This window comes from Urocitellus parryii, chromosome 15 (genome assembly GCF_045843805.1).
Source record: "Urocitellus parryii isolate mUroPar1 chromosome 15, mUroPar1.hap1, whole genome shotgun sequence".
In the NCBI taxonomy this organism is placed as follows: domain Eukaryota; kingdom Metazoa; phylum Chordata; class Mammalia; order Rodentia; family Sciuridae; genus Urocitellus; species Urocitellus parryii.
In genome coordinates, this window is record NC_135545.1 from 41,557,112 (window position 1) to 41,569,162 (window position 12,051).

General features: G+C 48.1%; 1 pseudogene; it reads left to right on the top strand.

Annotated features, from left to right (window-relative positions):
- Positions 1-250: 250 nt before the first annotated feature.
- LOC113185484 (cocaine esterase-like) lies at positions 251-9,128 on the top strand (annotated as a pseudogene).
- Positions 9,129-12,051: the final 2,923 nt, after the last annotated feature.

Genomic DNA, 12,051 nt, shown 5'->3' on the forward strand with positions numbered 1-12,051 from the left:
TTATTTCCAAGTCAAGATGCCCAGCCTGGTATGGTGGCACACATCTGTAATCCCAGCAACTCAGGAGTCTGAGGAAGGAGCATGACAAGTACAAGGCCAGCCTCAGCAACTTAGCGAGACCCTCTCTGAAAGGACACTCAAAAACTCCACCGGAATCCCATGTAAGAGATTTGTTGTCAGTAGCATGGAGCAAACTGATAAGGCTGTCCTTCCTGGGACAGCAGCAACAAGCATGCTTAGGGGTTGCGTCATGGGCTGGGGTGGGGTAAACCTTCTAGCAGGCACATTCAGAATTGAAGCCTGGGAGTCCCTAGATAAATCTAAACCTGGGAATCCCTATATAAACATGGCTCCCGACCTAAAATGGCAGACTTGGTGCCATATCTCATGCCAGTATTCCTCCATTGTTATTTTCATAGATGTGGGGTTGTGGGGGAAGAAAGATGGTCTTTCTTCAGTTGTTTCTTTCTGCTGCTTAGGGGCACAGAATCTCATTCCTATAAAGGGGGTCAGGGAGGATGTTAGGTGGGGCCAGAGTCTCTGGAGTTGGAGCAATTGACCATGAGTCATAGGGCTCTGTCTTGGGAGTCAGGGGCTGGTAGTCTTGAAGGAGAAGATGTTGAGTGACCAACTGTTGGTGAATTTGTGTATCTGATCTTGCAGGAACTTCTGTAGGCAACTTAACAGACATGGTCCTAGTAGGAGAAACATAAAGAGGACTAATAAGTGTCCTGCTGGGGAGAGAATCCAAGGCCACAGTAGATTGCACACTCCCCAAGGGCACTGGTGGCCAATTGCTGTTTCCCCTTTTCTAGCTGCTCTTGTAGTTGTTTTTCTCTTGTTCTTCCTACCTCTGACTGGTGGACATAAAACAACACTGCTCCTGTAGGTATAGGCAGAGGCCTCCTTTCTCTGCTGTTAATAGGTCCAATCCATAGCGGTTTTGTAGGACCACAGAGGCTAAGGAGTCCAGTTGATTCTGCAGGGTTAGTATAGACTTGGCTACCTGCTGGTTATCCCCTATCAGCTGATTGGAGAGCTGATGAAAGTTATTCGTGCGCTTCCTGTGGCTAGGCCTGCTGTAACCTCAGGCTGGCTGGGAAACAAATGGAATAGCCCACTTGTGTCAAGGGCTCATATGAGCACAGACTTACCAAGGAGGTCTTTGGGCCTAGAAGACCTGCTATTAAATGAGAGAAGCCAAAAATCTCTTTCCAGGAGGTGTGAGGGCTGAGAAGTTGTCCCCATAACAAGGGTGGAGAGGACAAGGCCTTTATTTGGAATATAAATCTTTAACATAGCCAGAGTTATCAGGAATATAAACATAATAGTTAACTTTTTTAAAAAAAATTTTAGTTGTAATTATACATAATACTTTTATTTTATTCATTTATTTTTTTATGTGATGCTGAGGATGGAACTCAGATCATCTCACATGCCAGGCGAGTGCTCTACCATTGAGCCCCAGCCCCAGCCCAACATTTAACTTTAATGTCACAGATGTCCATCTTCTCAAGAGGTAGTTAAGCTACTTAATGTCATTTGATTCTCTAAAACATCCATTTTTGTTACTTAGGGCTGGATAGTCATACTAGTGAACATCAAGCCTACATGTTTAGGTTAGGAATATCTGTAGGCCTTAAAACTAAAAACTTCTAGCTTTGGTAGTTTTCTAGATTATTATTGGGCATTCTTTCCTAATCATCTCTCTCTTTCAGCCTGCAGTCTTATATGTTCTTGGGGAGAACAGACATGTATATCTTAGGTGAAGTGTTCTAGCTCTTAAGCTGATCTTTGCCTCTTTCTTAAATATCATTTTACAAAGTCATAATATATTGTCTCTTTTTGAAGTCCATTTCGTAAGGTCAGAAAGCAGCGACCAATTGGAAGCAGATTTAAAAGGCTGCTGAAGGAGGCTTTATTGAGATTTTGCTCCTGGGCAAGATCCTCAGATCAACTGGGCAGGTCCGAGGAGAAGTGAGCGGGGCCAGACCAGACTGAAGTTCTTATTGGGCTTAGGGCAGGAAGGGAGGACTTGGGATAGGAAAAGGGGTCTCTTATCACAAGAGCCTGGTGAGCCTGGAGGGATAGGCAGTGACTGGGTCGAGTGATAGTGATGGTGGGGATAGGGATTACAGATGGGCAGAAATATTCTGAAGCGAATGTTGACAGATCAGGCTCCTTCCACAAGGCTGGGCTGAGGAGGGCCAACCAGACCACAGTGCTGCAAGTCAGCAGCTGAGTGGGCAGACCTGAGCCTGAAGTGCATCTCTCTGCCCACAGGCCAGGACTCAGTCAGCCCCATCCGGACAACTCACACCGGGCAGGTGCAGGGCAGCCTTGTCCATGTGAAGGGCACCGATGTGGGGGTCCACACCTTCCTGGGAATTCCCTTTGCCAAGCCACCTGTAGGACCACTGCGCTTTGCAGCCCCTGAGCTCCTGAACCTTGGAGTGGTGTGAGGAATGGGACCTCCCACCCGGCCATGTAAGTTCTCCTGGATTCTGGGAAACCTCAGGACTGGGTGGGGGTGAGTATTCTGAGCTCTGGGTCAGGCTTCAGTAACTTCTTCATCTACACTGTGCAGGCAACTTCCCTCTGCATTGAGAAGATTCTCACATGCGTGTTTCCAAAGAGAGAGGATCAGGGAGTACCAGTTGCTGACTTCCCCAGGCTCCCGTCTCAGGCCTTGGCACCCAGAGAGCATTAGTTGCAGAGACATGTTTGTCCCAGCTCATGTTATGCCAGATGTTCTCTGCAACCAGGGGACTGACGTGTGTCTGGGAGAGGTTCATGTTAGTTCTAAGAAAGTATAAAAGACCCACCAGTACATTCTGTAGATTGCTGAGGATGGAAGCAGTGGTGGCTCCTTGGTGACTCCCACCTGCTATAGTCACTATCCGAGCCCACAGGTTCAGGAGACAGTGTCCAAGAAACAGGTGCATGTGCTTATAGCCGATGACCCTGTGGGAGGGATGTGGTTCCCTCAAAGTCTCCAATTGGACTGTGAGTTGTCCTAGTATGTTCTATGGGAAACTAACCTCTACCCATTCATGCACCACCTGTGTGGGGACACCTATGATAGGGATTATTTGGCCAACACATGCAGCCAATATTTCCCAGACAGACCCCTAGAGTCATAATTGCCCAGCCTCAGGGGGAGAGAGACGCAATTGCTCAACAACCTTGAGACCTCCTGGAGGTCTGGGCTCCATCCCAGCTTCCCCAGAGCCTGTGGCCTGGAACTTGGTGGGAAGAGTCTCTGGAGAAGGATCAAGTGTGAGCAGGGTTGAGGGGGAGTGGGGACTGAGGGTGACTGAGAGCACCCAGACTCACTCTGGATCCTCAGTCTTGTTTTGCCCACGGCACAGCTCCTGGAATAACTGCTATTCTCACCAGGTGTCTGCAGGATGTGGCTAGAACACACTGGTTACGAACCTCTTGAATCTGACCCTCCCTCCAATCCCCATGTCAGAGGACTGCCTGTACCTCAGCATCTACTCACCTGCCCATGCCCATGAGGGCTCTAACCTGCCTGTGAGTGTCAAACCTTGGTCAGCTGCTAGGTGGGAAAACAGCTGTTCTGCAAGAAGATTTTTTTTTAAATATGAGAATAGTCTGAGCCCCACTGCAGTGTGGACCCTGATAAGAAGACTCTTACTAACAGGTTCAAAAAGTCTTCTTACTCAGGATGGGTAACTGAACCCTGGGCACGGGATTACAGAGACCTGCTTGTCCCCAGAGGTTTTAGGCTGTGGCCCTAGGGTGGTTCCAGGACACCGACAACCAATTCATGCCTGGGAGAGACAATCAGGTTCTCAAGGACTGCATTTTGAGCTCATCTGCATTTCCAAACATTGATTACCTGTTGAGCTATAAAAATGTTGAGTTAATAAAACTGGTTAATGTTTATGTGGGATGTTCAGGGAGACACCCCTTTTATTTTCATCTCAAAGGGCTTCTGGGAATAATAGAGCCAGAATCTGATACATGGGCAGATTCAAAAGCATAATGGGCCAGGTGCAGTGGTGTATGCCTATAATCCCAGCAGCAGTTTGGGAGGCTTAAGCAGGAGGATCATGAGTTCAAAGCCAGATTCAGCAAATGTGAGGTGCTAAGCAACCCAATAAGACCCTGACTCTAATAGACAAAAAATATAAAAAGGGGCTGGGGATGTGGCTCAGTGGTCGAATTCAATACTGAGTTCAATCCCCAGTACCAAAAATAAAAAATAAATAAATAAAATAGCATAAGTGGTTTTGAAACTGAGTTCCTTGCTCATGAGAAATACCATGTCACCTGCTGGGATTCTGTCCATGTACTATCCAAGTCTAGAGAGCAGTCCAGGAGGGGTTTGGGTTGGGTGAGAGATACATGGCATCTGTCTTGATTTCCCAGGTGATGGTCTGGATCCATGGTGGTGCCTTGGTGGTGGGCTCAGCTTCCATGTATGATGGTTCTATTCTGTCAGCCATTGAAAATGTACTGGTAGTCACTATCTAGTACCGCCTGGGAGTTCTGGGCTTCTTCAGGTGAGCCTGGGACAGGGATGGTCAATGGGGCTGAGTAGACAGAGTGAAAGACCCTCAATTTCCCTGTCCAAGGAGAATCACACGAAACACTGGCTGCAAAAGCAAGAGGTGGTTTATTGAGACACAGGTGCCTGCGGGTGCCCAGCAGAACCTCAGCCAGAGCTTTGGTGAACTGGCACACCGGGCTTGGGGATACAGAGATTTTTATAGGGTTTAGGACAGGTTTCGCGCGCGCGGGAAGTAACAGGTTTCTTATTGGTTATTTTGAACCCAGCATATAAAAAAACCACATAATAGTCACATATTTGCACTCTGCTTTTTCTGTTCCTCCTTCTCAGTTCCTCTTTGTTCAGGCAGGCCCTGGGACCTGGTTTTCTGTTCTTTCCCAACCATCCTGTTCTTCCACAACTGGCTACCCTTAACTGATTATCAGATAAACATCTCCGGTGCTTGCATGGGTTTGCCACATGCCCTGATGGTTGTGTAATTGGGCCAGGGTTACTGGGCTAGGTTCTTTCAAGAGGACGATCCATTGATCATCATGCTTTTCATTTCTCAGCACTGGAGACCAGCATGCCACTGGCAACTGGGGCTTCCTGGACCAAGTGGCCGCCCTACCCTGGGTCCAGCAGAATATTGCCCACTTTGGAGGCAACCCTGATCTGGTCACCCTTATTGGCGGGTCTGCAGGTGGCAGTAGTGTGTCCTCCCATGTGGTGTCTCCAATGTCCCAAGGACTCTTCCATGGTGCCATCATGGAGAGTGGGGTGGCTTTCTTACCCAATATTATTGACAGCTCATCTGAGGTGGTTTCCATGGTGAGTGCCCTCAACCACAAAAGCCAAGACGCACTGTCTCACCCCTCACTGTCAAGCCACTTCTACTCTGTTCAGTGGGGACAACAAAAACAGTTGAAGTGTCTTCAGAATTAATGTTTATCCAAAGATTTCTCAGGGGTTTTAGGGTCAGAATCCGCATGGCTCTACCTGACAGTGGTTGATTTTGCTCTATGTTCTGCAGAGCTGCACCCTGGGGGTCTCATCCTAAGAAGGACCATCTAAGCAGGTGTAATGGCTCCTCTGGCTGACACCTGTGACAATCCACACAAGGCACCCTTGAGAAAAATTAGGGTCACCTGCACCCAGCTGGGATCTTAGGCAACACTTTCCTCCCAGTCTGGAGGGATGATCCAGCCCCTACCTGGTCTCTTTGTAGATGGTGGCCAACCTGTCTGCCTGTGGGCAAGTAGGGACAGAGGCCCTGGTGAGCTGCCTGCGGGGCAAGAGTGAACAGGAAATGCTGGCTGTTACCAAGGTAGGCTGAATGGTCATGGGTATGGGGGAAGGGCATGGAGAGTAAGAGGGGCAGAAGGTCTGAGTGCCCTTCATCTTGTGGGACAGTTAACTCATTTCCATGCTGTTGAGAGTCACAGTGGAAAGGGGCCCCAGCAAACTTCCAGCTGCCAGCTGATGATTGGCTCACAGCAGCCCCAGCAAACTTCTAGCTGCCAACTGATTGGCTCCTCTGCGGTGATGCTCATTGGGCTGTTTCCCCACCCTTTCAGACCATGGAGCTGCTCATTGGGGGACTTTTTTTGGCTCTGCCCACGGGACCCAGCCAATCAGCCTCAAGAGCAGGAGGAGTCAGGGAGGTTGAGAGGCTTGTGGGAAGCCAGTGGTGGCAGTTGGGCTCTGAGGGTTTTTCCTGAGGAGCTGTGTGATTTGGTGTGTGTGTTCTAAAAATAAAGTTCATTTCTTTTGACAAGTGTCTCCTGAATTGTGCCCAGCCAGACTGGGGCACCATGCCATTGTCTGTGTTTGAATTGGTGGAACAGGTCACGAGGAACCAGTGCCTTTTAGGGTGGGCATTTGGGGAGAGTCAGTACAAAGTGGAAAGCACTCCGAGGACATCACACATTTTCTATTCCCTGACCTGCTTCCTGTCATTGAGTGTCCCCTCAGGCTTTCAAGACCATCTCTGGTGTGGTAGACGGGACCTTCCTGCCCAGGCATCCTGAGGAACTGCTGGCTTTGGCTGATTTTCAACCTGTCCCCAGCATCATTGGTGTCAACAATGATGAGTTTGGTTGGCTTCTTTCCACAGTGAGGTCCATTCCCATACCCCCGGTGTCTGGGAAACCCTGGGAGATTGTATAGACCTGTAGCTCCAAGTTCATCCATCCCTAAATCAAGACTTTCTGCCAACCAGGGCTTAAACATTGCTGACACCCAGAAGGAAATGGACAGAAGGACTGCACAGGCTATTCTTCAGAGAATGTCAACGCATTTGGTGAGTTTCCTGGGTCCTGCAAAAATTCAAGAGGACACCAGATCAGTGATGCATATCTGTAATCCTAGTGACTCAGCAGGCTGAGGCAGGAGGATCACAAGATCAAGGATATCTGCTGCAAGTTAGCAAGGCCCTGTCTCAAAATTATAAAGGTCTGGGGATATAGCTCAGTGATAGAGTGTCCCTGGGTTCAATCCCCAGTACTGCCAAAAAAAAAAAAAATTGAGGGCACATCAGATATCCTGCTCATGCAACAACCCCTAGCAAAAAAGATTGACCTAAAATGGTAATGTATGTGGTCACCCACCCTAAAACTTAGTCTTTTCATCCATTCCTGTTCATCCCCCAACCCAGAGGCCAGAGCCTGCTTAACAGGACTCTCAATGTTCTCCTGTGCTAGATGTTGCCTGCTGAATTTGGTGACCTGTTAATGGAGGAGTATATGGGGGATAATGAGGACCCACAAACCCTCAGACTCCAGCTCCAGGAGGTGATGGCAGACATCCTGTTTGTGAATCCTGCACTCCAAGTAGCACATTATCAGTGTGAGTATATCTTCACTGAATTCTGGATGCAGCTCACAAGTGTGAGTCCCAGGTGAGGTCTCTGGTGTCCTGGTCCCCACAGATGTCTTTATCAGACTCTGGAGGCAATATACTTGGTAGCTCCCATACAGAAAATCTTCATGGTTAGTGTAAGAGATAGACATCACCTTCATTTGACAAATGAGGACACTGATTTAATGGCATTTAGTGATATGCCCATGAGAACACAGCAAGGAAGTCCAGGGTTATGATTTCACCAAGAGAGTTTTCAACCGCCCCTGCCCAGCTTGGGGCTCCCCTTTCCACTGTTCAGATTGCAGTCAACTTTGGACCTAGACATCTTGGTAAGATGGGTAAAGGAGAAGAGCTCAAGGTGAGGGGCCATCATATCATGGCCTGTCCATGCCCCCAGGTTCCCATGCCCCAGTCTACTTCTATGAGTTCCAGCATCGGCCCAACATCTTCAATGACATCAGACCACTCCACGTGAAGGCTGACCATGGTGACGAGAACATCTTTGTCTTTGGATCCTTCAAGGGCAGTGAAGGTGAGTCTTCTTAATTCTCCAGGAGCTGAGATAGGGCCCTGGCTGGAGCCCTGGGGACTTCATGGTAAACTAGAGGAAACTGTGGCTCAGAGAGGATGGAATCAGGAATCCACCATATTATAGCTCAAAAACCTGCTCTATGATTCGAATCTCAGCCTTTCCCATCCCTGTCTTTCATCCTCCATCTATTTCTACCCCAATCATGGTGTCTAGCATAGGAGAAAAGGGACTTAAGTCATAATCATTTCTAAAATGACACCCCAGTGTCCAAAATTAAAAGGGAATTACTGGGCCAGGGATGAGGCAAAGGTGGATTCAGCTAGAGACTGGGATGAATAATGGCAGGTTGGGCAAGCAGAGGGCCTGGCCCCAGGACTGTTGGGGTAGGGAAGGGACACAAATCTGGGGCCCAAGGATAGGTTACAGCTGGGGTAGTGAGTGTGGCATTTTAGTGGACAGCTGGATAGAGTTGGCCAGACCTGGACCCTTGTCTTCCTCCTTCCACAGTTGAGTTCACTGAGGAGGAGGAGCTGCTGAGCAGGAGGATGATGAAGTACTGGGCCAATTTTGCTCGAAATGGGTGAGGACACCTGCACACTCAGCCTGGGGGCATGGGCCCTCCACTACTCCCCTTGTCTGAGATGACTCAATAGCGCATGTGTGTCCTTAATCATATCCTAGCCCCCTCTCCAACCTGAAGACCCGCTGAAAGAGGGTGCTTTGTGGGTGTTGGTCACTCACTGGTCTCCACACATGGTGGCTGGGAGGGTAAGCTATGGTGGTGGGCTACCATGAGAGCCAGCCTCTCACAGGAAAGAGCAAAACAGACCAGATTGCCCTGCCCTGTGTGGAACAAGACTAGTGAGAGGTCATTGCTTTCCAACGTCAGGAAAACTTGACCCAATCTCAATACACTTGCCAGCCTGGCAACCTGGCCTGTCCCAAATGGGGTGGGTAGGAAGGGTCAGGTCTGAGTTTAGCAGGATTCAGAGTGACCCTTGCCCCACCCTCCTGGGAGGGCATGTGCACAGGAACCCCAACGGAGAGGGCCTGCCCCACTGGCCACTGTTTGACCAGGACCAGCAGTACCTGCAGCTGGACATCCAGCCTGCTGTGGGCCAGGCCCTGAAGGCACACAGGCTGCAGTTCTGGACCAAGACCCTGCCTCAGAAGATCCAGGAGCAAGGCACACAAGTGAAGCACACAGAGCTCTAGCTCCCTGTTCATGGAGGGAGGGAAGGGCTATGTGCAGGTAGGCTCTGCGTGTGGTGCCCACTCTTGCCCACCCAGGAGCCAGGGTTGGCCTCTCACTCACAGAGCCATTCATCCACTCTTCATTCATCCATTCAGCCAACACTGGTGAAGAATTCACCTCATGATGTTCATTGCCCAGTCTGCTGTGGGTCCTCTCTTTTTAGACACACTCAGTAAATCCCCCCCAGGAAGCTGTGATTGGGTAAGCCCAGTGGATGCTCAACTTCCTCCACACCCACTAGGTCTTTAGTATATTCCTCCCTTCCTCCACCTACCTTCCCAGGACTTTCTGTCTCCTGCAAGAATCTAGACACTCCACAAAGGAGGGCTATGCTTTGAAGAATGTCCCCACACCTGAGTGTTAAAATCCCACATCTAGTTCTCAGCCAATCCCATGTATTCTCATATCTGTCATTGACCACTAGACAGACCAGACAAGAAATCATGATTACCTAAAGCCGTAGTATCAGAGTACATTCAGACTGCTGTAAAAAAAAATACCATCACAAAGTGGTTAGCTTATGAACAACAGAAAATTATTCAGAGTTTGCAAGGTTATGTCCAAGGTCAAGATGCCAGCCTGGTATGGTGACACACACCTGTAATCTCAGCAACTCAGGAGACTGAGGAAGGATTATTACAACTATGAAGCCAGCCTGAGCAACTTAGTGAAACCCTGCCTCAAAATTAAAAATGAACAGGACTTGGGATGTAGCTCATTAGTAAAGTTCTCCTGGTTTCAATACTGAAAATAAAAATCAAAATAAAAAAAGAAAGAAAGATGCCTACAGATTTGGAGTTTATTAGAACTTGCTTTTTGGCTCATGGATGGCACCTTAATGCTGTGTCACTACATGGTATAAGGGACAAATAATGCCTGTGGTGTGATTAAAATCTGCTAAGGACCCCAAATCTTAATACCATCATATTGAAGATTAGGTTTCAATGTGTGAACTGGGGGGACACAGTTCTTAGACCCCAGCACCTACAGCCTCCAGATTTCAGCAACTAAGGTTGCAAACTACTGGAAAATGTCTCTGCCTATTTTGAACACCTGCCCACGCATCTCTTTCTATCCCAGAGAGGTGACTGGCCCATACTTGTGAGAAGCAGGACTGGGCTTTTCCATTGGTCCTGGAGTCTGGGACAGCTGAAGTCCTGTCTCCTAAGTTGGCTCTTATTCTCTGTGGATCTGCAGACACTGTGAGCCCCACACTGACATGATCACAACACATCTCACATCTGAGAAAATATTTCTCTGTGTGGTGTGTCCTGGAAGAGGCCTTGAAGGCTCAGGAGGTCCAGACATGAAGCAGAAGAGGTTCTTATCCCTGGTTCCCTGAGAACCTCTCCATCCAGTAAGGTGTCCTTCTGCCTTGCAGAATTCCCCCTGCAGCCTCCTGACCATCCCCCACTCACTATGGCATCCACATCATTGATTTTCCTTCTCCCCTCATTGCTGTCTCTAAACTCTTCTGACTCCTCCTATAAAAACCCTCTCATCTTTTCTCATTGAACACAGGTAGCAAATAATGCTCAATGTGTCTCTGGGTTCTCTCAAATCTTTTTCACTCAGACATTAAGAGGTTGGATTTCTCATCCCAAAGACCTTGGGAGCCCCCCACTTCCCAACCTCTGACTGACATGCCCTCCTGGGCACCAATTTTTCCAGGGGAGATGACCCTCTTGTTTCCATTGACTATATTTAAACCCAAACCAACACCTTCATGAATTTCATGCAAAAGATGATAATTCCATTTTGCCATTTGGGCCACCCGGGGACAGACAAAGTTAACATTAAGCCTGAGGGGACCCAGCACAGGAAAGATTTTCCTTTTGGTGAAGTCTTATGGGTGCATCCTTATAGCATTTACTGAGTTCCCGCAAGCACGCCTCTGTTTCAGTTCTGCAGAAGCACACTGTATTATCTAAAGGGGCTCCATTATATTTTGTAGATTTTTAATAGCTTTTTAAATTGCTTTAGTGTGGCCATTGTGTGCGTGTGTGTGTGTGTGTGTGTATGTATGTGTATCTGTGTGTGTGTGTGTGTGTGTGTGTGTGTCTGTGACTGTGCACAGTGCTAGGGACCATATCTACCTCCTTGGCCTGCTAGGCAAGCAATATATTACGGAGCTACATCCATTCACAGCCCAGTGTGGAATAACTTATATGCAATTAAATTCATCTCTTGGTTCTACAATTTACTCACTCTGAGGTAATATGTAAGATAGGCAAACACCACCACCACAAGTTTTACCAGTTTCTTTCACTTTCTAAACTTCCTCATGCCTCTTTGTAGTCCTTCCTTGCCCTGAATCCTGCTCTAAGGCACTCACCTAATTGCTTGGGTTCCTCTAATTGCCTTGCCCCAAATATGATGCACATGGACACTTTTAGAAATGGCTCTGTCACTTCACATCCTATTTTTGAGATGCAGCAGGTCTCAGGTTCCTTTTCCTGGAGAGTGGCATTCCTTGTAGGCACACACCACACTTTATCTCTGACCAGTTGATATACATCTGAGTGACTTCCATTTTTTGACCAATTCTAATGAAGCTCTTAGGAACATTGTCAGAAATTATTTATAAGGACTCATGCTGTCATTTCTGTTGAGGAAAGACCTGAGAGGAGAATTGCTGAGTCACATGGCAAGTGTGTGTGGAACCTTTAAGGGAAATACCAAACTCTTCTCCAAAAGTACTCTGTCACTTTGTATCCCTACCAGCCATTTATGAAGGTACCAGTTGTTCTATAACCTCTTCAACATTTGGTCTGATGGGTCCCTGCAGGCTTAATGTTAACCTTGTCTTCCATTCTCTCTCTCTCTCTCCCTCCTCTCTCTCTCTCTCTCTCTCTCTCTCTCTCTCTCTCTCTCTCTCTCTCT